Source organism: Pinus tabuliformis, chromosome Q (genome assembly GCF_031772625.1).
Source record: "Pinus tabuliformis cultivar Carrire ecotype Pingquan chromosome Q, CPIR1, whole genome shotgun sequence".
NCBI classification, from domain to species: domain Eukaryota; kingdom Viridiplantae; phylum Streptophyta; class Pinopsida; order Pinales; family Pinaceae; genus Pinus; species Pinus tabuliformis.
The window spans coordinates 916,479,644-916,494,034 of NC_142296.1; the positions used below are offsets into that span (position 1 = coordinate 916,479,644).

At 36.6% G+C, this 14,391-nt stretch overlaps 1 pseudogene; it reads left to right on the forward strand.

Moving 5' to 3' along the window:
* LOC149222446 (uncharacterized) overlaps window positions 1-14,391 on the forward strand; it is a 39,075-nt pseudogene that overhangs the window by 21,708 nt on the left and 2,976 nt on the right.

The following is a 14,391-nucleotide window of genomic DNA, read 5'->3' on the forward strand; positions in this document are numbered from 1 at the left end:
TAGGGATGAGCAATCCTTCAAACAATTCTGATAAAAACTTCCTGAGCCAAACTGATTCACTGTAGACTTCACTTGTAGCAACATACTCAGCTTCAGCACTACTCAAAGCAACTGTATCCCACTTTCTGCTCATCCATGAAACCATGGAAGGTCCAAGGCTGAAGCATCCTCCTGTTGTGCTCCTTCCATCTGTCTCACTACCACACCAAGTTGAATTTGTATATCCCATGAGTTGGATTTCATTCCCAGTATACTTGAGGTAGAGCTAGATGGTTCCACACAAGTATCTTAAGGTATGCTTATTTGCAATCCAATGATCATGCTTTGGCTCCATCTGAAACTTACTAAGGACATTTAATGCAAAACAAATGTATGGCCTGGGATTCACCAGATACATGAAGGACCCAACCAAGTTCCTGTAGCAAGTAGGATCCACTGGACTAGACTCTAAATGCTTCAACCTTTTGCAATTGTAACCATAGGAGCCATCATAAGTTCACAAACCATCATGTTGACCCTTTGAAGCCTCTTAATCATATATTTACGTTGACCTGGGACATATCTCTCTCGGTTTTTTCCATACTTCTATTCCCAAGTAATAATGCATAATTCCAAGATCCTTCATATCAAATTCAACTCCTAACTACGTCTTGCATTCTTGAATTAGTCGATCTACACCTGTAATTAGTAGATCATCCACATATCAGAGTATAATAATTGGTTGTTTCCTGACCACCTTGGTTTATAGATTTTGATCTGCATAACTCTTGGTAAAAACAAGTCTCAAGAGGTATGCATCCATTCTTGCATACCATGCTCTCGGTGCTTGCTTCAAGATATATAGAGCCTTCTTCAACCTGCACACACGAGTTTCCCTCTGATTTATTTCAAATCTTTGAGGCCGCTCAATATAGACTTCTTCATCAATGGTCCCATTCAGGAAATTTTGTCTTGACATCCATTTGGATTTATCCATCCCATAGAAGCAACCAACGAAAAAAGTGATCTTATTATCGTATACCTAGTTGTGGGAGCAAATGTTTCTTCATAATTAATCCCTTCTTTCTGTGAGAAACTCCTTTCTACAAACCTTGCTTTATATTTCTCGATGCTCCCATCTGCAACATGCTTTATTTTATAAATAAATTTTGAAGTGACTATCGATTTGTCGCTTGGCCTAGGGACAATCTCCCATACATCGTCCTTCATTATTTGCTGGTATTCTTCCTCCATTGCATTCTTCCATTCTTGATGCTTAGCAGCATCCTCATAGGAGGAAGGTTTTGCCTCAAATAGATTTGTCATGTATGCGACATATCTAGAATACCTCTTTGTTCTCTTACTTTCCCTGGATGTCCCTGATGTTGTATGTACTTCTGCCTCTTGAGTAGTAGTTTTCAACCAAATATGTTGTTTCTGATTTTTTGGAACAATTGTTGTATAGGCTCACAAGGGCCTTCAACATTTTCTTGATTTGATCCTGGTTCTTGACCATCGTTGTCCCTAGAGATATCTTCAAAGATAGGAACTTCTTCATTAGAGTCAACTGGTACATCCTTCAATTTCTTCTAAGCTATGTTTTCATCTAAGATGACATCCCTACTTGCGATTCTATAGGTTTTAGATGAAGCACTATACCCCATAAAGATGCCCCTTAAATTAATAGGATCTAGCTTCTTTCTTTTATCCATGGGTACATGAATGTACACATGACACCCAAAATATACGAAGATGATCCACACGTGGCTTCTTTCTTGTAAATGCTTCTTCTAGTGTCATGTTATTGAGCACCATGTGAGGACTTCGATTTTGCAAGTAAACAATCATCATACATTCCTCTCCCCATAGGAACTGGGGGATATCTTGAGCATGTAGAATAGCTCAGACACATTATTCAATAGTACGATTCTTCCTTTTTGCCACTCCATTCTATTTAGGATTATAGGGAATAATGAGTTGCTTTGTGATTCCTACCTCCTTGTAGAAAATTATTAATTCTTTGGAGGTGTATTGTCCACCATTATCTGACCTTAGAATTTTGATCTTCTCCTACGTTAGGTTTTCCACTTCATTCTTGAAATTCGGAAAATTTTCGAATACCTCATCCTTGTTCTAATTGAGAAGGTATAACCAAGTCTTCCTTGAATAATCATCAATGAAGGTTACATATTATTGATGCCCACCAAGAGACTTAACTGCCATAGGTCCACATACATCTGAGTGTATGAGATCCAAAATTTTAGTAGATCTAGTTTCACTATTTGCAAATGATTTCTTTACATTCTTGCATAGAGAACATCCCTTACAGGTTCCTTCACAATCTTCCTTTATTTCAGGGATGTCATTGACCATTTGACTCATAGATGGAAAAATATTATAATGAAGGTGTCCATACCTTCTATGCCATAGTTTGGAAGGACTCACTTCCAAGTGAACTAGGGCTTTAGCTAGAGGTGTATATAGTCTATACAATGTTCCCTCACAAACCCAAATCATCCTTGCTTCATTGATACTAGAGCCCTTATCCCAAACCAAAACCTTTCTATCTACAAAAGAAACTCTATTACCCTTTCCTCTAGATAAGAAATAGAAAGTATATTTTTCTTCAAACCTGGAACATATAAGATGTTGAGGTGAATGTTTCCACCTGATTCGAGCTCCAATGATGTATACCCAATGCCTTATTGCATAGCATTTATTGTGTCCAAGTTCGATAGAGTGAGATGAGTTTCCTTTTGACAAGGTCTGAAGTTGATTTTATTCTCCTGTCATGTGTCCGGAGGCACAACTATTGATAACCCATACGTTTTCATCTTTGAAGGCACCCGATAAAGTGACGAACATATTTCCTTCTACTTCTTACTTTATTAGCTTGGGGATGATCTTCAATATGTAGTTCTTGATGGAGATAGAAATTTTTCCAAGAAACTTGAAACCATTCTTCATGATTCTTGACATTGTGCCAACTAACTTGTGATCTTGTCTCCTTCTTGCACATTAGCTCTAATACCATGTTCGAAAATATGGAGACTTGATAATTCTAACTTATTTTGCTTAACTTGATAATTACTTGTGATGTTAGATGTTCTTCTATTACTCCTTTGATTATGTTCATCAAACAATCATCAAAAATAAGAAGATCAGAAAGAGACAAAGTACACCATAAATAGGCTCCTAGTGTGGGAAAAACCCCTCCAAGGGGAAAACCCGGAAAATTCTTCTCTTCTTCTTTAGAAATTCTTACAAACGAGACTTCCAAGATCCAAAGACCCAAGCCAGCGCCTAGAAATAATTGTTTCAGAACAACTTCCAGAACTTCGATACTACAACTTCAGCCCCAACAACAGAATTTTGGCCTCCAGCAACTACCGTAGAATTTCATCTTCTTGAAGTTGACAACTTCACAAACCCTAGCGAGGTAAAGAGAAAGATAACCCTTGACAAACTTCAATTTTTGCTCCTCTTCTTAATCCTCCAGCTACTTTTTTTACCTTCTCTATTGCAGATATAACTTATGTGAGTTGTGTGTCCAAATGAGGTCGAGCTACCCTTTATTTATAGCCTTTCTTGAGGGTTGATTTGCCATCTCTTAGGCTAACTTGTCATTGCTCTTTGACCGACTTGGTAGTAGGTTTTCCATGGATTTTACATGATAAAATAAATATTTTTCTTCACTACAATGAGTCCAAATGGGACTATGGCATATGACCAATATTATTCTTTATCCTAGAAAAACCTAGAAAGTCCTAGATGACCTAAAAAGCATGAAGAACACGCTTTTGAGTCAAACTAGAGTATGAAACCCATACTCTGAAATAAAATATAATTTCTCTTTCTTTCATTTTTCTTTCTTTATAAATAATATACAATGTCATGATTACATTTACATCATAATGAAGATCAACCCTAGTTACAATTTTCAACAACACCTCCCATGTCATTTTCAGAGTTGGACTAACTAAGCATATTCTTCATCAAGGTGTATAATCACATTCACTTGGCATATAATCTTAGATTGGCCATGCTTTGGTGCCACATGAAGAAAGTGGATTTTGACAAATTGAAAGCCGTCCATACTACACTGTTGTAAGTATTTTCATCTTGCCCCAAATTAGATTAAATATGTCTTACATCTTTTGAAAAGAATAACCCATATGCCAAATGTAATGGTGGTTGTGGAGGGATCAAAGCCATGGAGGTACATAAGAAAGGATTAGAATATGGATAGGGGTGATACAAAGATGTTGGTAAGAAGTGGTGGGATATCTATAACAATATATCCTTAGGCTTAAAATCATATAATTTAATATTTGATTTGGAGACCCACTATTGGTTGTGTTGAAAAATGCAACAAGAAAATCCTAATTTAATTTTGTCCTTGAATTAAATTAGGAATTAAATTCTAATTCTAATTCTCACTGCAACTTGTAATAGTTAACTAAGTTAATTTGACTGAGTGTCTTGGGAGTCTATCTAGAGTCATGTAGATTGGTTCTTAAATTTTAGGGGCCCAAGTTGAGTTCTTTTGAGTTGTAATTATTTAATTCAGTTTAACTCAGTTAAATTCGATTAAACTAGTTCCAACTAATGGAGGAATTAGCAAAAGATCCAGTAGTGGGGTGTAACCTGTAGTAGTGGGGTGTAACTTTTAGTAGTGGGGTGTAACCAACACTGCTCAACCAGTAAACTAAAGATTAAATCATAATTAACTCATCCATGTCAGATAAGAGAAAAACCCAGTTGAGATTAGAATTTAGTCTTAATGTAATATCAACTGTAAAATAATTTAAATTAAACTAATGGTGCATGCAATCAGAGGAAGGCATATTGATGGATTGCACAGTTATGGATGAGGAATTTCCCAAATAGGCTAATTCCATAGGAAACTGCATAAGAAAATAGGAGCTTGGAAGGCAACATATTTGGCTAAGTATTCGTTGGAGCTTGTTTGTGAAGCAGTGAGATAGATTAAGATTGTGTAGAGGTTGCTCGGGCTTGAGAAAAGCATTGGAATCTTCTCATATTTTCTTATTAATACAATATACAGATAGCATGGGTTTTAAGTTGTGGCTTTCCCCATAAATTTATTGTGTTATGTGTGATTTAATTCTTTCTCATTTATGCATTGTGATTTCATTGATTGTTTATTGTTTCCACTCACGAGTAGAGTAGATTCAAGTCAGTTGTTTTAGCATATTACAATCTGCAATTTGAATATACAAGGAATTTCTACCTGGTATAAGATATGAAATCACTATAGAAGAGAAGAATACGAGTTTGTCTTTTATAGGAGAAATCAAATTTGCAGTATCATACTTTAGAGCCAGCAAGATGTTGTTCTATAGATTGAGACTTGAATATGCCCTTGAGGGTAGTTTGAACTATATTGCTTTGAAGGATATGATGGAGGAAGTGTTGGAAGTAAACATTCTTAAGGAATTCATAGACAATGATATTCCTAAGCTAGCCGATGCTCAAGATCTGGAAGAGTGGAGAAAGTGTGTGGCATAGGTGAGAAGGATTATCCTAGAAGGTGTTCGATATCATATTGTCTTGAACCTCCATGGTAAGGAAACTTCATTTTCAATGTGGAAGGAATTGACGGACCTATTTCAAAACAACAATGACCACATGAAGCTGGCATTGAAGGACAAGCTCAAAAAGATCAAGATGGAGAAGGGCAACACAATACCGAAGTACTTGATCAAGTTCACCCAATGTTGGGATGAACTTGGAAGTGTCGGTGTTACAGTTACTGAGGATGATGTGGTGAGCCTAGCACTTCTAGGGATTCCCAAGAGTTGGCACAACTTCCATGACTCAGTTAATGGGAGGGAGAATCTACCAGAGTGGGAGTGATTATGGTCCGACTTGGTACAAGAAGATATTTGACGGAACACTAGGGATAGATCCTCATCGAAGAATGATGATGAGGAGAACTATGCCTTAGTTGGGAAGGCGAAGAAAGGGAAGGGAAATTCATTTCATTCCAAATCGGATTCCAGTCAGGGCGACAAGAAGAAGGACATGTCGAAGATTAAATGTTTTCACTTTCATGAGCTAGAACACTATGCTACAAAGTATCCACACAAGAAGGCCAGTAAGAAGCCCTCAGGAGGAGTGACAAATGAACCACTTGCTCACAATTAGAACTGGATTTATTCCTCATCGCTTGCGTGGTGATATCAGTGATGGGTAGGGTGTGGTACCTGGATAGTGAAGCCTCATTCCATATAACCGAAAACAAAGAGTTCTTCAGTGACTTGGAGGAGAAGGACCTCTAGATGCACATCAATATGGGAGATGATAGGAGGTATAGCGTGAATGACATCAATAATGTTACCTTTCAAATGGAATTTGGTTATCCCTTCACATTAAAAGATGTCATGTTTGTTCTGGGTTTGAAGAAGAACTTGGTTTCAGTTTCCATGTTTGAGAACCATGGCTATGATGTGATATTTAGCAAAGGAAATTCTTTCCTTCATCACATAGCCTCACGAAAGGTGAAGTGGATTAGGGTTTGGGTGAAGAACCTCTAAAAATTGGATGTATAAGATTTGTTGCTTTGAGCACTAAAGCATAGAAGGTGCAGAGCTGAAACATCAGTGAGTTGTGGTATATAAGATTAGGTCACTTGCATTACAAATATTTGAAGATCATGCAACAAATTTCTACAAGACTTCCCAAGGGTACAATAGAGCAGAGATACACATGCAAAGGGTGTACATTAGGGAAGTACACCAAATCTTCCTTTCATGATAAAGATAGTCGAGCACAAGAGATCCTTGATCGAGTTCACTCAGATGTGTGTGCACTGTTCTCGACAACATCCATGACCAAGCACAGGTATTATGTAATATTTCTTGATGATTTTTCTCGTAAGTATTGGATTTTATTCATGCAGAAGAAAGGTCAAACATTCGCTAAATATTGTGAATATAAAGCACTTGTCGAGAAATATATTGGCAGGAAATTAAAGCTCTAAGAAGAGATAATGGTGGAGATTATGTGTCGAATGAATTCAAGAACTTTTGTGCATCAGAAGGCATTCAATGAGAATTAATAACACCTCATAACCCATAGCAGAATGGGGTGGCTGAAAGGAAGAACCAAAGTATTTTTAGAGTTGCACGGGCGATGTTACATGATCAGGACCTATCGTTGCACTTGTGGGCTGAAGCATGCAACACAATTTTTTATTTACAGAACATAAACCCTCATCGAATTCTCGAGATGAGTACACCAGAAGAAGATTTTTTAGGTAAGAAACTAGATGTGGCACACTTCAATATCTTTGGTTCATCAATCTAGTGTCATGTTACCAAGGATGCATGAAAAAAGCTAGAGCCAACAACAGAGTTGGGCATATTTGTGGGGTACACAGATACACCTAACAACTATCAGGTGTACCTGTTATCCAAAATGATGATGGTGGTTCATAGATATATGAATTTTGATGAGGAGAAGGCCATGAAATGATCCCTTGAGAGGGAGCTTCAATTACATCAATATGATGAACTTTTAGCTCCAAAGGAGGAACCTTAGGATGATGTGTAGCAACCAATGTAGAGGAGAAGAGAGTGAAAGCAACCACTCATGCAGATACTTCCCGAGATGGAAGGACGCACACAGAGAGGCTGAAAAATTGATGCATGATGCTAGAGAGAATGTGTGAGAACCACATAACATCATAGGCAAAGGAGGTCACCAGATCAGTACATTGGCTACATGGCTCTAATGAGTGAGAGTGTAGAGGTTGAGCCATCCTCATTCGAGGAAGAAATGCAACAACCAGTATGGGTTGATGCCATGGTTTAGGAGTATGACTTGATTATCAAAAACAATGTTTGGGAGGTGGTCCCAAGACCAGAAGACAAGTCAATGGTGAGTTTTAGATGGCTTTACAAGGTAAAGCAAGTAGCAGAAGGGAGTGTGGAGAAACACAAGGCCATATTTGTGGCCAAAGGGTTGTCTCAGGTGGAGGGAATTGATTACTATAAGACCTTTTCTCCAGTAGCAAGGCACTAGTTAATCATATCTATTTTAGCACTGTCAACATAGATGGGATGGAAGATACATCAGATGGATGTGAAGACAACATTCCTCAATGACTTGATTGAGGAAGAAGTGTATATTAAGCAGAATGAAGGATTTATACCGTCAATAGAGATTTGCATGTGTGCATACTCAAGCAAGTGTTATATGGACTAAAATAAGCACCTCGCACTTGGTACAATAGGATTGACAACTATTTCACTGGGTTGGGCTTCACCAAAAGTGAAGCAAATTCGAACCTTTACCATATTTTGGTTGAAGGTAAATTGTTGGTTATAATATTATATGTCGATGATTTGATTCTAACAGGTGATGAGAAGCTGATGAAATCTTGCAAAGAGGATATTGCAAGCGAATTTGAGATGAAGGACCTAGGGCTCATGCATTACTTTCTTGATATGGAAGTATGGCAAGGAGATGAGGAATTGTTTGTCTCTCAGGGAAAGTATGCCAACGAGATACTGAAGAAGTTCCACATGGAGAGAAACAAACCCATGGAGACTCCTCTAGCAGGTAACGGGAGGAAGGATGATGCTACTTTAGGTGAAGTAGTGGAGGCTACTCTTTATAGACAACTTGTGTGTTCAATTATGTATTTGGTGAACAAACGACCGGGCATGTGTTTTGCAGTTAACCAGCTTAGTAAATCCATGGTTAAGCCAACCAAACTTTATTGGAAGGCAGCTAAACATGTGTTGAGATACATCAGAGGCACCACTCAGTTTGGTCTTTGGTATAGAAGGACAGGGGGGTGAAGCTTCAAGGCTTCATAGATGTAGATTGGGCATGGAGTCCATCTGAAATGAAGAGCACATCAAGGGGAATCTTCAATATTGGGTCAACAAGAATTTCTTGGTACAACATGAATCAAAGATCAGTTGCACTCAGTTCAACATAAGTAGAGTATATGGATGCTAGTCAAGCAACTTGTGAGGCTATTTGGATAAGGAAGATCCTTGTTGGGTTATTTGGTCTGCAAATGGATCCTACAGTGATTTACTGTGACAATCAGAGTTGTATAAAACTCTTTGAGAATCCATTTTTTCATGATCAGTCCAAGCATATCGACATCTAATATCACCATCTACCAGATTGTGTGCAGAGGAGAATCATGTTGCTGGAATACATTCCTATAGAGGAGCAGGATGCAGATATCTTGACAAAGGCATTGTCGAGATGCAAATTCGAGTTTCATAGAGGCAAGATCGGGGTATTAGATAATCCCTTTATTGTTAACTGGGAGTGTTGAAAAATGCAACAAGAAAATCCTAATTTAATTTTTTCCTTGAATTAAATTAGGAATCAAATTCTAATTCTAATTCTCATAGCAACTTGTAATAGTTAACTAAGTTAATTTGAATTAGTTGACTTAGTTAATTCATGTTGGGAGTCTATCTAGAGTCATGTAGAGTGGTTCCTAAAGTCTAGGGGCCTAGGTTGAGTTCTTTTGAGTTGTAATTAATTAATTCAGTTTAACTGAGTTAAATTCAGTTAAACTAATTCCAGTTGATGGCAGAATTAGTGGCAGATCCAGTAGTGGGGTGCAACCAACACTACTGAACCAATAAACAAAGATTCACTCATAATTAATTCATGCATGTCAGATCAGAGAAAGACTCAGTTGAGATTAGAGTTCAGAGACAATGTACTATCAGTTGTTAAATCATATAAATTAAATCGGTGGTGCATGCAATAAGAGGAAGGTCTATTGATGGATTGTGAAATTATGGATGAGGATTTTCCCAATTAAATATAATTCCCAAGGAAACCACGCAAGGAAATATGAGCTTGGTAGGCAACATATTTAGCTAGGTATTGACTTGAGCTTGTTTGCGAAGCAGCAAGACAGATTGATCTTGTGCAAAGGTTGTTTGGCCTTGAGAAAAGCATTGTAATATTCTCATATTTTCTGATTAATGCAATATACAAATAAAAAGGGTTTTCAAGTAAATTGTTTTAGCATATTACAATCTACAATTTGAATCTATTAGGAATTTCTACACGTTGTGACAAATAGCTAAAAACTCTTGCTCGCATTTGAGATTCCTTGAAAAACCTTTTTGTACTCATTTTCTTGTTGCTTAGGTATTAGATTACCATGTTAAATGGATAAATTTGGTCTATTATGTATTGTGATTCATGTGTTCAAAGTGGTAATATGACATCGTTAATGAAACACAAATACATGACAAAGTTTACAATGTGTCTTACTAGAAATATGTTGTATTGCTTGTAATATTTTTTAACACACCATTAAAGGTTATTAGTATATTGAAATGTTTAATTTAAATTCATTCACTACAATGCATATGTTTATGTGGTCTCCTTTAAAATTTATGTATAGGATAAATCAATCATAAATTATGGATAAATATTTTTCTAAGATGCAAGAGCTAAAAAGAACTAAGGAAACACTAATACACATGTTTGATTGTGAAAAAGGGACATTTCTAATTAGTAGTTTGTTACTTGGATGAAAACATCATGAGACAAATTACACACAATTCTAATGGTAATTACCTACCTAAATATGAAACATCACAAAACAAAACACACCCATCCCAATTAATAAAAATCCATTAAGACTACTCGAGTTCATATTTTTTGTGAAAATGACCAATAAAGTGTTGTTGTTAATGTAAGCTATCTCCTCATGACGACAATATAAGATAAGATAGATAATATAATTATGTTTATGTCCAAATATTGACCACAAAGTAGGTCAAAAGCACTGTTGAGTACAATGATGTCCATATAATGCAGGAGGACCAAACAATCTCCTATAAAAGATACAAGCATGAATATAAATGTACAATGTATGAATATAAAGGATACAATGCATGAATTCCCTCATGGAGAATATCTAAGAGCTAATGGGTCTAAGGATCAGACCCATCTCTCTTAACATTTGAGGTTGAATGAATAACACTGAAGAAAAATTCAACAAAGTATGTTGGCTTGATGAAGGGCTAGTGGAAAGTGTGGACTGGACTACATAGGGGAGTTTGCGCACTATTGAGGTATGGAGGACTTAGTCACTCTCCCAGGAACAAATATGCTGCTGAGATATCGTGTGGCAGGGTGAGGTCCCACAAATCCTCACTGATCTCGAGTCTGGGTATGTACTAGTATCAATTGGTCTCTTGGTCCCCTTGTCTAAAGGTAGTACCCTGAAAAATGTTGCGATCCTCTGTGTGGAGTCTGATTTGATTGGAGGCTGAAGAATACGTGCTCAAAACCTGAGAGCCTCCTGCATATATAGGGCCAAACATCTCTAATCGGGATACCTAAAAAATCGGCCAGGGTCTGAGAATATCTGAACAAGCAATGAAACCTTCCTCTAATCTCGTATTATATAGGGCATCCAAAAATGAAGTCCACCTCGGTATCTACTTCCTGTAAATGACATATCTGACAGTTTCTGTCTAGTCTATCAATCTAGTGGTCCATCTCTACCTGAAGTCTATAAGAACCTACCCTGAATTGGCCTAGAGGAATGTGAAGAGCATGCATCCAGTGGTGAAATGTATGTTGGGGTTGAACAATGAGTTCGTCTCTCAACTCCAATAAGTGATCAACATAGATAGCCATCGTTGGGCACAACCCTGTGACTTGGTTGAACTTCCTGTAGATGTCCTCCCTGGTGATCTTGTTCAATTCCTATCTAATAAGTAAAATGTGATCAAGAGCATCAAAGGAATATCGAAAAGGAGGGAGACGATCAAACTGAATGCCCATTGACTCTAAAATATTTGAAAGTGTTGTAAACCGACATCTAGTCCAACTCGAGGGAGTAGAACGAACAATAGTATTAGAAGAGAAATATGCCAAGTAAGGATATCGGTCCCTACTCTATATCATAGACCTTCGAAAATATTTCCAAGATATTTCGGTGTTCCACATTTTAAAGGAATTAAACAATCTAGTTGATTACTTGTCTAAGAAGGGAATTAATTCGCAGTTGGCAACTCTGTATTATGAAGAGTACAAGGATGAAGCTAGTAATCTTGGAATTTTTCCTTTGATTTAGTTTGTCCTCATTTATCTTTTACAACAGACCATTGGTGGATTGTTATTTTGTGATTGTTGAAATTTTAGGGTATTATGAGGTAGTTAATTACATCCCTATTTTTAGTTGACTTATTTTATATGGGATATGTTGCTGGTAAGTTTGTTAGATTTTTGTTTGGCTACTATGTAAGTAAATTGACTCTTTTTGGGCAGAAAAATGGTTAGTAAATGTTGCATATACTTGGTTTATTTATTTGGTGAATACAGAAAGACGTAACTACTTTTTTAATACAAAAAAGAAATGGGATTTTCTTTGATGAAAAAATAAGATCAAATGTGAGCTTTATTTCATAACAAAAGAAAAGGGAAGAGAAAAAAAATTAGGATATTGTCACAATAAAATCTCTAGAAATTTGGTAGACAAAATATTACTTGATGAGGAATGGAAGATTAAATTGATGAGACAAACATTGCAAGAAAGGGACCATTAATATCGATCGTATGCATCCAATGGTAGGGACATCTAGAAGGTTACATTACTACATACATCTCATATATGATGTGTCTTAGGAATGAGAAACCATATTTTAAAAATAGTTGGTATGGAGATGACAAATAGACATTATATAAAAAATAGTTTCCAATAAGAGGTAAACTAGAAGTTGTTGTCCTAGCAATGAAGTGCCTTCCGTAAAATAACTACTATACATAGAAGATAACATCATCATATTCACACATAGAGTGAGAAAACTAACAATATCATTTTTATATGACTATAACATTAGAAAAATAAATATTGAATTTACTAATTACATTGAAAGGCATTTTCTCTATGAAGTTGGTTGGGTAAACACTGTTTAGCTCAACCAATCCCCTCACTCCATTTTCATTGTTCTCTCCCATCATAATTCAACACATGTACACTTTTATCAAGCCCAATTTCTCGTGATGCACGAAGTACGACCACCTTTCAAGGCGAGGAGTTAACATCTATTGTTGAGTATTCGACTAGCATTTGCCCCTGCATAGAGTCGGTTGTAGTTGATTCATAGCCAACACCTTCCTCTTCCTTGGATTCATCAAGGGCAGGATATTAAGGTGAATAAAATGAGGCGGGATGAACACAACGATTGTTCCATTAAGTCTTTTTCTGAGGACGTGTTGTTCGAGGTGTTGAAGCATTTGGATTCTAAGTCTCTAGTGATTGCCACTTGTGTGAGTCGCTGCTGGAAGCATGCCGTTGAAGAGGAGGCGCTGTGGGAAGGAATTTGTACCAAGCATTGGCCTGAAGAGGTTTTGTATGCTTTCTAGTTGGGGCAACTGAGGAGCGTTGTTTTGGCCTTGGGAGGCTTTCATCATATTTATGTCTATTGCTTATCACTGCTGCTGTATCCTCTGCATCATATTATGGATCAATTGTGGCCAGTACTTTGACACGTTATTAGGAATTACTGGAGACAACTTATATGATCATAACTTTGTGTGAAAAGTGGCACTTAATCCCATACTAGAGAACTAAAACATAAATTATGTCATCCTACAAAATGGAGTTCACATTGTGTTGGAATAAGTAATGAAGAGTTGAAAAAATGGAACCCCCTCTTTACAACTATAACTCTCATAAACATTGTATAGATGGATACTTTTGGTACTCTTTTTGCTTTACTTAAATGATTAGTTGCAAAATGAAGCTCTATGCTATCCTCTAAAAGCTGGAAAGGGCATCCAATTATCCCTGTATTATTACATTGCAAACAACCAAGCCATTCCATTAGCACTATCTCAATGCAACAACAACCCCAAAAATGCAATCATTCATCCTAGAGCAAGGAATGTGTATATCAACAACTACTACAAGAAGGCCTAGAAATTGATATGCATGTTTTTGTAGTTTTTTCTATTATAAAAAGCATGTGTTTCTATTCGAAGGTGTTTCCTTTGATGTGCACTTCCAATAAGTGGGTTAAAAATATATATACACCAAGAAATAGATTCACATGAATTATATCTCAAGACAAATCGATGCAGGTATCAATCTAAGTACTCGTAGACTCTAAAATTGAATTTATTGTAAGAAATTGTAATAGATATACCGATGTTTTGTACTATAATGTGTCATGCAACCAAAGAAGTCATTACATGCAAATACATTAAAGCAAACTCCATTAGCAAGTATTTATAGTGTTAACAGGCTACCAAGGAAAAAATGAGTTGCAAAGAATCTAAACCAAATCTAAATTAAAATTAGAGGGAGTTCATCTTATGACATTATAGGGCTTTTGGTTGAATATGTGCCTTCAAAGTGCCTTTCAATATTTTCAAAAA